The sequence below is a fragment of the Phocoena sinus genome, chromosome 2 (genome assembly GCF_008692025.1).
Source record: "Phocoena sinus isolate mPhoSin1 chromosome 2, mPhoSin1.pri, whole genome shotgun sequence".
In the NCBI taxonomy this organism is placed as follows: domain Eukaryota; kingdom Metazoa; phylum Chordata; class Mammalia; order Artiodactyla; family Phocoenidae; genus Phocoena; species Phocoena sinus.
In genome coordinates, this window is record NC_045764.1 from 123,305,087 (window position 1) to 123,319,499 (window position 14,413).

Genomic DNA, 14,413 nt, shown 5'->3' on the forward strand with positions numbered 1-14,413 from the left:
ACGCACTTGGGCATACATGGTCTTAGACTTGTTTTAGCTTGCTTCTTACATATAAACTTTATTTCCCACACCTAGAAATTAAGATTCTAGGTGATGAACCATACAGTTACATTCTGTAACAGCTGGTAAATTAACAAAATATTTCAACCTGAGGAGCTCAGAACTTGAAAATCTAGATTTATAGCATCTCTGATCACTGAATTTATAACTATTCCAACCAGTCTTTGACATCATATAAACATAAAAAGCCTATTTCAGAAAATACAAATGCAATCAGACCCAAGACATCAAGTATCTTTATCTACAGTAACTTCTGTAAGAAACAAATATGCAAGTTAAAAATTCATATACGAATTACCATTTTATCCAACAGTTTATAAGAGAAAAAAAGAAGGAAATATTCCTCAATAACAAGAGCTGACAAAAAAGGGTTATCCTGGGAATGACACAAAAACCACTGAATTCAGCAAAATGTATTAATGTATATATTTATGCATTTGGCAATGTGGTAGTGACAGGAACGCTGTGCTGAGAGTTGTAATACTCACTAGCCATTCTCTCTAAGCTCTCAAAACAAAAATGAATAAACTGGGACAATTGCATGGAAAGAAGGCAAAGTATGTGCAGGTTTACACAATCTCAATTCCTTAGAACCTAATGAAATGCTCAGCAGGAAGTGTAAACTTCAAATAAACTAGCAGAACTAAGAACAGGTCCAATCTGTAGCACAACAGTCCTCCCCCCCCACCCCACTTCTCCCAGGGGTGGATATATTATAAGACCCCCAGTGGATGCCTGAACCTGTGGATAGTGCCAAACCCTATATATACACACTATGTTTTTTCCTTTACGTACATACGAATGATAAAGTTTAATTTGTAAATTAGGCACAGTAAAGAATAAAATAAAACAATTATAACAATATACTGTAATAGGGACTTCCCTGGCGGTCCAGTGGTTAAGACTCCGCACTTCCAATGCCGCAGGGCATGGGGTCGATCTTGGTTGGGGAGCTAGGATCCCACAGGCCACACGGCACAGCAAAAATAAATAAAAAATAATAAGTAATAAAAGTTATGTGAATGTCATCTCTCTCACTCAAAATATCTTATTGCACAAATTTAATGCCTTTCCAACTTAACTAAGCATTTATCATGCACTGTGGCTGTAAACTTTTGCAGTTTGGGGTGCAATAGCAAAACCTGCATGCATTTCTTTTTCCTTCTTCACAATTTTACAAATAGAAGATTCGGTTTTCACCCAGACCTTAACAACCTCAGCATACAATTTTTTTTTCCTCATTAAGTCAGGAGCTTTCAACTTTTCACTTAAAGGAACCAATTTACAGCTTCTCTTTGGCATATCCAAATTGCCAGCACCACTACTCTTGTGTTTTGGGGCAATTATTAAGTAAAATTAGGGTTACTTGAACACAAGCACTATGATACCTCGACGACAGTCCATCTGATAACCGAGAGGGCTGCTAAGTGACTAATGGGTAGGATATGCTGGACAAAGGGATGATAAACATCCCTAGCGGGACAGTGTGAGATTTCATCATGCTACTAAGAAAAGCATGCAATTTAAAACTTATGAATTGTTTATTTTTGGAATTTTTCATTTAATATATTCAGACTGCAATTGACTGAAGGTAACTGAAACTGTGGGCCGAGGAAAGTGAAATGCAGGTAATGGGGGGGGGCGGTGGGGACTACTGTACACATGCAGAACTGTTTTCATCTAAAGGCAGATAATTACAGTCACAGTGAAAGTCTCCAAGAACCAGCACACAACTCTTCTCTTTCATGTTGCCCAACTTCTTCCTTCTCAATTCAAACATGTAGTAGGATTGAGAGGTGTGTAGTCAAGATTCTGAAAATCCTCAAATTCCACTCACCCTCCCCAAAAGATGCAGAAAGTTCCTCTTTAAATAAGAAAGAGAAGCACCTCTTTCTTATTTATGTGATAAAGAGCAACTCAATAGAAGCGAAAAGAGTTGCCAATAGTTGCCAGGTTTCAGTGCGGTTGGTGGAAAAGAGAAAGATATATATAAAAAAAAAAATCACCCAGGATTTTCTCTGACCATAGAGGCTTTGCATAATAGATAAAGAAGAAAAACAAAAAGCCACTGGGTAGAGGCCACTCAATAAACACCTGAAGCCCCATTCTCTTCCTAGTTAACAGAAAAGCAAAACAAAGAAAATAAATCATGATGCTCAGATTCTAGGACTGAAGAAGAGGTGAATTCTAAAATGGTATGCTTGTGCCTTCATTAACTGCTTAAAACTATTGGAAAATCTAATACTTATAATTTATTCTGAAAACTGACAAATTCTGATGTACTAGGAAAAAATGGCTATTTATTCAAAATAAATAGACGTGGGAAAACCATTATATAAAAAAAGCTAGCTATGAGCATTTATAGTATGTAAAAGGCAGGCTAAACAACTGTTATCATGGATATGATACTGAAAGTAATTTTTACTCTTCTTCCTAAGAAGACATGAAAAGTTCTAGGAATTTACTGTTGTGGTAATATTAATAATAATTATAATGGAATGGATCAAAGGCACACTAACCAAAACTGGGAGACAAGAGTTGGGAAAAAATGAGAGGAACACTAAGTTAACTGGCAAATGATACATTTGGGGGGAAAAATGCAGCACATGACACACTGAGGGCCAATATAGATAACATTCAAAGAAACCAAATGAATCAATTTAAAGAAATGATCAACACAAAAAATGGCCAAAGGACATTTATGGCAATTAATGGAATACAAAAGGCCAATAAATGAGTCAAAATGACACTCCATTTTACTAATAAATGAAGAGCTGCAAATTAAAACAGTGAGACTTCTTATGATTATCAGATTGGTAAAGATTAATTTCAAAATATAGGTTTGCATGCCAATGGGCAAGAAATTCTACTTAAAATTATTTTTCTTATAGAAACATCTACATAAGAATGCAAATATATGTGGTAATAATAGTCAACATCTACTGCATATACATCAGATACTACTTAACCTTACAGCAATTCTTAAGAGTTAAATACTGTCATTATTCCCATTTTGAAGATGATGAACCTAAGGCATTGAGTGGTTAAATAACCAGTCCAAGGTCCCATTTACAATGGTTAAGAGCAGGACCTCAGTCTATCTGATTTCAAAGCCCAAGTTCTTAAACAGGCCCTATACAAGGATGTTCACTTAAGTACTGAGCTAATTAGAAAGAATCTAGATGTCTACCAAGATGGGACAAAATTCTACTGCTCACTGAAGTACCAGGCTAACTAGAAACAATCTAGATGTCTATAAATATGGGACAAAATTCTGCTACATCCATACAACTGAATTCTATGTATTCAATAAAAGGATATACACACACACGCATATACTGACATAGAAAGTAACTAGACTAAATTAAAAAAGCAACAAAACAGGACGTACAATTGAATTTCTGTAAAAAAAAAAAAAAGTCAAAAATAAACAAACACATCCAGGAGCATAAAGCATAGGGCAAAAAATCTGTAAGTGAGTATACCAAATAGTAAACAGCGTTTACCTTTGAAGTGCAGCGTTTATCTTTGATGAAGGGGCCTCCCACTACCTAAATAATTTTACTTACATCTGAAAATATTTGCAACTAATATGTAATTTAATCAGAAGAAAACAGAAGCTGGATGGATCAATTGTTTCTTTAGCTCTGTGGATGCTGGGTTCCAAGGTGAAGAATCGGGCAGTGACGCACACAATTCTCCTACCTGGTAATCTTAAAAAAAAATTTTTTTTCTAGAAGTGATTTTAGAAGAAAAGCCTGGAGCGCTCACCATCGAAACGAATCTGAAGGAAAGTAGTCTACTCTCTTGATAACTACAGTAGACACGCAACAAATACACCCCGAATGAATGAGTAGTTGTGATACTACAGCCAAAGCCAGAAATGTACAGAAGTCTGAGAGAGCCCAGAATGCTGAAGCGCTGAGACTCGCGGCGCCAGAAAGGACCGGAGGCAGGAGGCGAGGGAAGAGGGGCGGGGTGGCCGTACCTTGGGCGAAGGGCCTATAATGGCAAGACGGCTGCAGTCTGGGCTCGGCTTCGTGCTGGGGAGAGGGGGACCTGGGCGCCCCAAGACTCTCGCCTCTGGCCCAAGTCGGCCCCAGCTCGCAGCGGCCTAGCCCCAGGTGACGCTCACTTCCTCGGTGAGGTTCCCTAACCCCTAAACTGCTTGGGAATTCAAATCTGAAGAGCCCGCCCTCCCAGCCAGCCCGGGATTGGCGCGCCCAGGAACTGCGTCACCGTGCGTCTCACTGGGACTCAGAAAAACTGCGGGTGGTCCCCGCTCCGGGTGAGCAATGCTGTTTCCATAAAAACTGGGCAACCCCAAGCTGCAGCGGGTACTGAGCACGCACCTATAGTCGTTCTCGGACTCGTTTTTTCTTCAGAGGGGCGCCAGCCCCACGTTCCGCCGCTCCTCCCGAAATGCTCTGCGGCAGGAAGGCGTACGTCAGACGTCGACTGCGCGCTCCCGCACTACCGCAGTTTAAGAAGCTTGGCCCTTCCCGGCTACCCTCCCGCTGTATGTGTGAAAGCTAACAGGTTTTGGTTAGGGCTACCTTCCTAGTGTGAGGAAACGGCTTGCTGAATACGTTTGAGAGAGCTTTTAGTTTCCTCAGACCGTCAGATATTTGAGGCCGAGAAGGAACGTTTTGTTCTTAGGGGATAATGGACTGAATTCAAAGTTATACTTGCAATGGAATGTTTAGTTTGAGCTATTCCCCCAGGAAGTGTGATTTTTTTTTTTTAAACCTGATTGTCTCGAATACTACTCTGGGTTGCGATGCAGTTCGTGACAGTCGCGTTTAGATTTATCCCTGCCTTAGGCTACTCCCAGTGATGCTCTGCTCTGACTAACCACCGCGGAGTACTGTGTATCCTTCGCCTCAGCGCCCCGACACGACGCGGTTGTTGGCTGGAAGCATTGTGTAGGGTACCTTGTTTCAGTCTTGGCGGAGGAGGAGCCAGAGGAGTACCTAGTGTTTTCAGCCTTAAATCCCTTCCAGCTCCAATCCTGCATCTTCTGTTCATGGACTCCGCCCCCCTCCCCCACCAAGTCAGCATTTAGGACAGGAGAGTTTATTTTCTGCCTCATCCAAGAAAATTCTCAACATCCTAGAGTCATGTATCGCATTTGTCCGTTAAGACTGGACTGAAATGGTTGTAATGGATTAATTTTTTAAAAGTGACTTTTGCGATTCCCTCTTCTAAATCTTGTATCCACTAAGTCTTGCGCTCACCGAATATTCAGAATCTAAAATATAAGTTTAAAACGTCAAATGAATGCAAGTAAGGAAAATAAACCAGTTGGGGGTGGGAGGTGGGAAGCAAATCATAGATCAAATGAAGTTTCTGTCTGTGCAGCATAATGAGAAAATGGCCGGACATGGATTTGCACCAAATTTATGGGAAAAACCGGACTTAAAATATATGTTTAGTGTCGTCTATAAAATGCATTTTGTGGGATAGAGAGACTTTGAAAAGACAGGCATTCATACTTCAAAGTATCTGAAATAGAGGTATGAAAGATTTCTGTTCCTGATGATGGAGATAGCCATGGCTCACACATTCAGCCAAAACAGGAACCTTGAAATATTAACGGCAGACCCTCAGAATTACAGACTTTAATTTTTTAATTAGCCACTTCTCATGTGAGAAATAACTAGGATCTAGCATGCTCCAGGGTGAACAGCAACAGGAATTTACATAAAGGTGACTAATAATTTTCCAAGGAAAACTGGATAACAGTTTGTGGATAAAAAGTGCAATGAGAAGGCATACAGGCCAAGGGACAATGTTCATCTGTCCAATGGACATCAACATGCTGCCCTGGATGGACCCTCTAAGTTTGTGTCTGCCAGGTGACGAGCAGACGAGCTTCTTATCGTCACAGCCAGGCACCTGGGATAACCTGCCCTAAATCTGTAACTCCTGGGAACACATACAGGCTTACTTAGGGTCCAGAAGACAACATAGGAGGAGAAGACTGGAATCCTCATGTTGTGTGGGAGTTGCTGCCAAGAGATCTGGTTCTGCTTAGCCTGGAAGAATATTCCTAGGACAATGGTAAGTTCCATACTAATTGACCATATAGCATTTTGAGGAGAATTATAAAAAAGATGCTCTTTCCTCAAGGTCAGTGGTTCTCAACCAGGGATGATTTTGCACCCCAGGGGACATTTGGCAATGTCTGGATATATAAATGTCACAACTAAGAAGGGTGCCACTGCCAGCTGGTGAGTAGAGGACAGGAATGCTACGAAACATCCTATAATGCACAGGACAGCTCTTCCACTACAAAGAATTATCAAATCTAAAATGTCAGTAATGCCAAGGATGAGAAATCCTACGTTGGGAAAATGTAGCCCTGAATTAGGATTTTAGTCGCCTCTCACTCTCTCAGCTGTGTTGCCAATGTAAGGCACAACTGTGCAACCACTACGCCCTTTCTGGACTTAGAGGAGGGATGAGGATGGAGTCAACAGTGAGGTTATCGAGGCTTTTTAGAGGATGACCCTTCAGTAGAAAAGCCTGCCAAGGAGATTATTTTGTGATAGAGACAGTATACAAACACACAAACATATATAAACATACCATTACAAATTATAATAAGTGCTATGAAGATGTATCAGTTTGGGTCCTGCAGGAAGCTGATGGTGAGATGCAGTTAGGAGTATAAGAGATTTATTGGGAGATAAGGCCTGTGAAAGTTTTAAGGGGTGGAGAAAGAATTGGGCCTGGTAAATCTTCAGGCTTTGATGCAAATCAGACATTTGTGAAAGAAAAAGGGAGAAGGAAGCAGAATTGGTCAGAGGGAGCCAAAGATTGCAATACAAATTGACAGAGTGTTGGCTAATGAAGTAGGGAGTTTGGGGGTAGCCCATCAGAGGACTCCCGCAGTGGGCAGAAGTAGGCAGGACCTGAAATCCATCATGCTGGAGATGGGAAGAACATGCCTTGGCTTAAAGGCTTAAAATGTTTTTTTAGCTGAGATATAATTGACATATAACATTATATTAGTTTCAAGTATACAACAAAATGATTTGAATATATATGTATTGTGAAATGATCACCACACTATGTCTAGTTAACAACAATTCTTACACATAGATACAATTTTGTTTTTCTTGTGATGATAACTTATAAGATCGACCCTTTTAGCAACCTTTTTTTAGTTAATTTTTTTCTACGATCTACCCTTTTAGCAACTTTCAAATATACAGTTCAGTATTTTTAACTGTAGTCATAATGTTGTAAATTATACCCACAAGACTTCTTTATTTTATAACAGAAAGTTTATACGTTTTGACCACCTTCTTCCACCTGTCCAACCCCAACCCACACCTCTGGCAATCACCAATCTATTCTTTGTATCTATGAGTTTAGTTGTTGTTGTTTAATTTCACTATTAATTGTGAGATCATACAGTATTTTTCTTTCTCTGTCTGACCTATTTCACTTAGCATAATGCTCTCCAGCTCCATGCATGTTGTTGCAAAGGCAAGATTTCCTTCTCTTTTACAGCTGAATAATATTCCATTATATATATATATATATATATATATATATATATATATACACACCACATTTTCTTTATCCATTCATCCATCAGTGGACACTTAGGTTCTTTCCATGTCATGCGTTTTGTAAATAATGCTGCAGTGAACATGGGGGTACAAATATCTTAGTCTTTTTTTATTTGGTTAAATACCCAACAGTGGAATTGCTTGATTATATAGTAGTTCTATTTTTAATTTTTTGAGGAATCTCCATACTGTTTTCTATAGTTGCTGCACCAATTTACATTCCCTCCAGGTGCGCACAAGAGTTGTCCTTTCTCCATATCCTTCTCAACACTTACCTCTGGTGTGCCGCTTGTGGAATCTTAATTCCCTGACCAGGGACCAAACCCGAGCCCCCAGCAATGGAAGCTCAGAGTCTTAACCATTGGACCGCCAGGGAAGTCCCATGACAACATTTCTAACAGGTGTGAGGTGGTAGCTCACTGTGGTTTTTTTTTTTTTTTTTTTTTTTTTTTTGCGGTAGGCGGGCCTCTCACTGTTGTGGCCTCTCCCGTTGAGGAGCACAGGCTCCGGACGCGCAGGCCCAGCAGCCATGGCTCACGGGCCCAGCCGCTCTGCGGCATGTGGGATCTTCCCGGACTGGGGCACGAACTCGTGTCCACTGCATCGGCAGGCGGACTCTCAACCACTGCGCCACCAGGGAAGCCCCTCACTGTGGTTTTGATTTGCATTTCCCTAAGGATTAGTGATGTTGGGCACCTTTTCCTATACCTATCGGCAATTTGTATGTCTTCTTTAGAAAAATGACTATTCAGTTTCCCTGCCGATTTTAAAATCATATTTGTTTTGCTATTGAGCTATAAGTTCTTCATATATTTTGGATGTTAACCCCTTATCAGGTTTATGATTTACAAGTATTTTCTCCCATTCTGTAGGTTGCTTTTTCATTTTGTTTATTGTTTCCTTTGCTGTGCAAAAGCATTTTAGTTTTAGTTTGATCTAGTCCCACTCATTTATTTTTCCTTTTGTTGCCTTTGCTTTTGGTGTCAAATCCAAAAAATCATTGTCAAGAACGATGTCAAGGAGCTTACTGCCTATGTTTTCTTTTAGAAGTTTTATGGTTTCAGGTTTTATGTTCTTTTTTTTTTTTTTTTTTTTTGCGATTCGCGGGCCTCTCACTGTTGTAGCCTCTCCCGTTGCACGCAGGCTCAGTAGCCATGGCCCACGGGCTCAGCCGCTCCGCGGCATGTGGGATCTTCCCGGACTAGGGCACGAACCCGTGTCCCCTGCATCGGCAGGCGGACTCTCAACCAGTGCACCACCAGGGAAGCCCAGGTTTTATGTTCTTTAACCATTCTTTTCAGGTCTTTCACCATTTTGAGTTAATTGTTGTATATGGTGTAAGATAGTGGTCCGATTTCATGTGTGTGTGAGTGTGTGTGTGTTAGTTTTAGGTGTATAGCAAAGTGATTCAGACATATATATATATATATATATATTCTTATATATTATATAAGATTATTCAGATTCTTTGCCCTTATTGGTTTTTACAAAATATTCAGTATAGTTCCCTGTGGTATACAGTAGGTCCTTGTTAGTTATCTACTTTATATATAGTCGTATGTATATGTTAATTCCAAACTCCTAATTTAGCCCTCCCCCCTTCCCCTTTGGTAACCATAACTTTGTTTTCTATGTCTGTGGGTCTATTTCTGTTTCATATATAAGTTCATTTATATCTTTTTTAAAATTCCACATATAAGCAATATCATATGATATATGTCTTTCACTGTCTGGCTTACTTCACTTAGTGTGATAATCTCTAGATCCATCCATGTTTCTGAAAGTGGCATTATTTCATTCTTTTTTATGGCTGAGCAATATTTCATCGTATATACATATGCCACATCTTCTTCATCCATTCATCTGTGAATGGACATTTTTGTTGCTTCCATGTCTTGGCTATTGTAAATAGTGCTGCAATGAACATTGAGGTGCATGTACCTTTTCAGATTATGGTTTTCTTTGGATATATGCCCAGCAGTGGGATTGCAGGACCATATGCTAACTCTATTTTTAGTTTTTTAAGGAACCCCCGTACTGTTCTCTATATTGGCTGTACCAATTTACATTTCCTCCAACAATGTAGGAGAGTTCCTCTTTCTCCACACCCTCTCCAGCATTTATTGTTTGTAGACTTTTTGATGATGGCCATTCTAACTGGTGTGAGGTGATACCTCATTGTAGTTTTGATTTGCATTTCTCTAATAATTAGTGATGTTGAGCATCTTCTCATGTGTTTGTTGGCCACCCATATGTCTTCTTTGGAGTAGTGTCTATTTAGGTAAGTTGCTTCATTGGCAAATATTTTCTTCTGTTCTGAAGGTTGTCTTTTTGTCTCATTTATGGTCTCCTTTGCTGTGCAAAAGCTTTTAAGTTTCATTAGGTCCCATTTGTTTATTTTTGTTTTTATTCTTATTACTCTAGGAGGTGGGTCGAAAAAGATCCTGCTGTGATTTATGTCACAGAGTGTTCTGCCTATATTTTCCTCTAAGAGTTTTATAGTATCCAGCTTGCATTTAGGTCTTTAATCCATTTTGAGTTTATTTTTGTGTATGGTGTTAGGGAGTGTTCTAATTTCATTCTTTTACATGTAGCTGTCCAGTTTCACCAGCATGACTTATTGAAGAGGCTGTCTTTTCTCCATTGTATATTTTTGCCTCCTTTGTCATAGATTAGTTGACCATAGGTGCGTGGGTTTATCTCTGGGCTTTCTAGCCTGTTCCATTGATCTATATTTCTGTTTTGTGTGCCAGTACCATACTGTCTTGATTACTGTAGCTTTGTAGTATAGTCTGAAGTCAGGAGCCTGATTCCTCCATCTCTGTTTTTCTTTCTCAAGATTACTTTGACTATTCGGGGTCTTTTGTGTTTCCATACAAATTGTAAAATTTTTTGTTTTAGTTCTGTGAAAAATGCCATTGGTAATTTGATAGGGATTGCACTGAATCTGTAGATTGCTTTGGTTAATAGAGTCATTTTCACAATATTGATTCTTGCAATCCAAGAACATGGTATATCCTCCAGCTGTTTGTGTCATCTTTGATTTCTTTCATCAGTATCTTATAGTTTTCTGCATACAGGTCTTTTGCCTCCTTAGGTAGGTTTATTCCTAGGTATTTTATTCTTTTTGTTGTGATGGTGGATGAGATTGTTTTCTTAATTTCTCTTTCTGATACTTTGTTGTCAGTGTATAGACATGCAACAGACTTCTGTGTATTAATTTTGTATTCTGCAACTTTACTGAATTCATCGATGAGCTCTAGTATTTTCCTGGTATCCTCTTTAGGAGTTCTGTGTGTAGTATCATGTTTCTGCAAACAGTGACAGTTTTACGTCTTTTCCAATTTGGATTCCTTTTATTTCTTTTTCTTTTCTATTGCTGTGGCTAGGACTCCCAATTTCACTCTTTCGTATGTGGCTGTCCAGTTTTCTCAGCACCATTTATTGAAGTCAAAGGCTTTATTAGATCCTGAAGTCCATGCAGTTAAAGTCTGTCAGATAGCTGTACGCATCCTATAGCAATGACACTCTTTCATAAAAGGAGATTAGAATTGCACACTTCCATGCCTATCATAGGAGGATAATTAAAAGGTCATAACAGAAGTTTCTTTTCTTTTTTAAAAAAACATATTTATTTATTTGGCTGTGCCAGGTCTTAGTTGTAGCATGTGAGATCTTTTTTTTTTTGTTTTTTTTTTCTGTTTTTTTTTTCTTTAACATCTTTATTGGACTGTAACTGCTTTACAATGGTGTGTTGGTTTCCGCTTTATAACAATCAGCTATACATATACATATATCCCCATATTTCCTCCCTCTTGCATCTCCCTCCCACCCTCCCTATCCCACCCCTCTAGGTGGTCACAAAGCACTGAGCTGATCTCCCTGTGCTATGTGGCTACTTCCTACTAGCTATCTATTTTACATTTTGTGGTATTTATAAGTCCAGGCCACTCTCTCACTATGTCCCAACTTACCCTTCCCCCTCCCCATGTCCTCAAGTCCATTCTCTATGTCTGCATCTTTATTCTTGTCCTGCCCCTAGGTTCTTCAGAACCCTTTTTTTTTTTTTTAGATTCCGTATATATGTGCTAGCATATGGTATTTGTTTTTCTCTTTCTGACTTACTTCACTCTGTATGACAGACTCTAGGTCTATCCACCTCACTACAAATAACTCAGTTTTGTTTCTTTTTATGGCTGAGTAATATTCCATTGTATATATGTGCCATATCTTCTTTATCCATTCATCTGTTGATGGACACTTAGGTTGCTTCCATGTCCTGGCTACTGTAAATAGAGCTGCAATGAACATTGTGGTACATGACTCTTTTTGAATAATGGTTTTCTCAAGGTATATGCCCAGTAGTGGGATTCCTGTTGTATGGTAGTTTTATTTTTAGTTTTTTAAGGAACCTCCATACTGTTCTCCATAGTGGCTGTATCAATTTACATTCCCACCAACATGGCAAGAAGGTTCCCTTTTCTCCAAACCCTCTCCAGCATTTATTGTTTGTACATTTTTTGATGATGCCCATTCTAACGGGCATGAGGTGATACCTTATTGTAGTTTTGCTTTGCATTTCTCTAATGATTAGTGATGTTGAGCATTCTTTCATGTTTTTGTTGGCAATCTGTATATCTTCTTTGGAGAAATGTCTATTTAGGTCTTCTTGCCATTTTTGGATTGGGTTGTTTGTTTTCTGATATTGAGTTGCATGAGCTGCTTGTAAATTTTGGAGATTAAACCTTTGTCAGTTGCTTCATTTGCAAATATTTTCTCCCATTCTGAGGGTTGTCTTTTGGTCTTGTTTATGGTTTCCTTTGCTGTGCAAAAGCTTTGAAGTTTCATTAGGTCCCATTTGTTTATTTTTATTTCCATTTCTCTAGGAGGTGGGTCACAAAGGATCTTGCTGTGATTTATGTCATAGAGTGTTCTGCCTGTGTTTTCCTCTAAGAGTTTGATAGTGTCTGGCCTTACATTTAGGTCTTTAATCCATTTTGAGTTTATTTTTGTGTGTGGTGTTAGGGAGTGTTCTAATTTCATTCTTTTACATGTAGCTGTCCTGTTTTCCCAGCACCACTTATTGAAGTGACTGTCTTTTCCTCATTGTATATCCTTGCCTCCTTTGTCATAGATTAGTTGACCATAGGTGCGTGGGTTTATCTCTGGGCTTTCTATCTTGTTCGATTCAGTTATGTTTCTGTTTTTTGCCAGTACCATATTGTTTTGATTACTGTAGCTTTGTAGTATAGTCTGAAGTCAGGGAGTCTGATTCCTCCAACTCCGTTTTTCTTTCTCAAGTTTGCTTTGGCTATTCGGGGTGTTTTGTGTTTCCATAAAAATTGTTTGTTCTAGTTCTGTGAAAAATGCCAGTGGTAGTTTGATAGGGATTGCATTGAATCTGTAGATTGCTTTGGGTGGTATAGTCATTTTCACAATATTGATTCTTCCAATCCAAGAACATGGTATATTTCTCCATCTGTTTGTATCATCTTTAATTTCTTTCTTCAGTTTCTTTTAGTTTTCTGTATACAGTTCTTTTGTCTCCTTAGGTAGGTTTATTCCTAGATATTTTATTCTTTTTGTTGCAATGGTAAATGGGAGTGTTTCCTTAATTTCTCTTTCAGATTTTTCATCATTTGTATATAGGAATGCAACAGATTTCTGTGCATTAATTTTGTGTCCTGGTACTTTACCCAATTCCATGATTAGCTCTAGTAGTTTTCTGGTAGCATCTTTAGGATTCTCTGTGTATAATGTCATGTCATCTGCACACAGTGACAGCTTTACTTCTTTTTTTCCAATTTGAATACCTTTTATTTCTGGTTCTTCTCTGATTGCTGTGGCTAAAACTTCCAAAACTATGTGGAATAATAGTGGTGAGAGTGGGCAACCTTGTCTTGTTCCTGATCTTAGTGGGAGTGGTTTCAGTTTTTCACCATTGAGAATGATGCTGGCTGTGGGTTTGTCATATATGGCTTTTATTATGTTGAGGAAAGTTCCCTCTATACCTGTTTTCTGGAGTTTTTTTAAATCATAAATTGGTGTTGAATTTTGTCAAAATCTTTTTCTGCATCTATTGAGGTGATCATATAGTTTTTCTCCTTCAAGTTGTTAATATGGTGTATCACATTGATTGATTTGCATATATTGAAGAATCCTTGCATTCCTGGGATAAACCCCACTTGATGATGGTGTATGATCTTTTTAATGTGCTGTTTGATTCTGCATGGTAGTATTTTGTTGAGGATTTTTGCATCAACGTTCATTAGTGATATTGGCCTGTAGTTTTCTTTCTTTGTGACATCTTTGTCTGATTTTGGTATCAGGGTGATGGTGACCTTGTAAATGAGTTTGGGAGTGTTCCTGCCTGTGCTGTATTTTGGAAGATTTTCAGCAGGATAGGTGTTAGCTCTTCTCTAAATGTTTGATAGAATTAGCCTGTGAAGCCATCTGGTCCTGGGCTTTTGTTTGTTGGAAGATTTTTAATAACAGTCTCAATTTCAGTGCTTGTGATTGCTCTGTTTATATATTCTATTTCTTCCTGGCTCATTCTCAGAAGGTTGTGCTTTTCTAAGAATTTGTCCATTTCTTCCAGGTTGTCCATTTTATTGGCATAGAGTTGCTTATAGTAATCTCTCATGATCCTTTGTATTTCTGCACTGTCAGTTGTTACTTCTCCTTTTTCATTTCTAATTCTATTGATTTGAGTCTTCTCCCTTTTTCTCTTGATGAGTCTGGCTAATGGTTTATCAATTTTGTTTATCTTC

General features: G+C 38.7%; 1 protein-coding gene across 3 annotated transcripts in view; it reads right to left on the minus strand.

The window, feature by feature from the left end:
* Positions 1 to 4,502, minus strand: part of MIS18BP1 (MIS18 binding protein 1) — a 68,342-nt gene extending 63,840 nt beyond the window's left edge. For 2 of the 3 annotated variants that reach the window (XM_032621785.1, XM_032621783.1), the window contains exon 1: positions 4,049 to 4,315. The gene's annotated coding sequence lies outside the window, so the exon portion shown is untranslated. Of the gene's footprint in view, positions 1 to 4,048; positions 4,316 to 4,412 lie in introns of those variants that run through there. The other variant, XM_032621784.1, reaches the window with a different exon arrangement.
* Between the last annotated feature and the right edge of the window lie 9,911 nt (positions 4,503 to 14,413).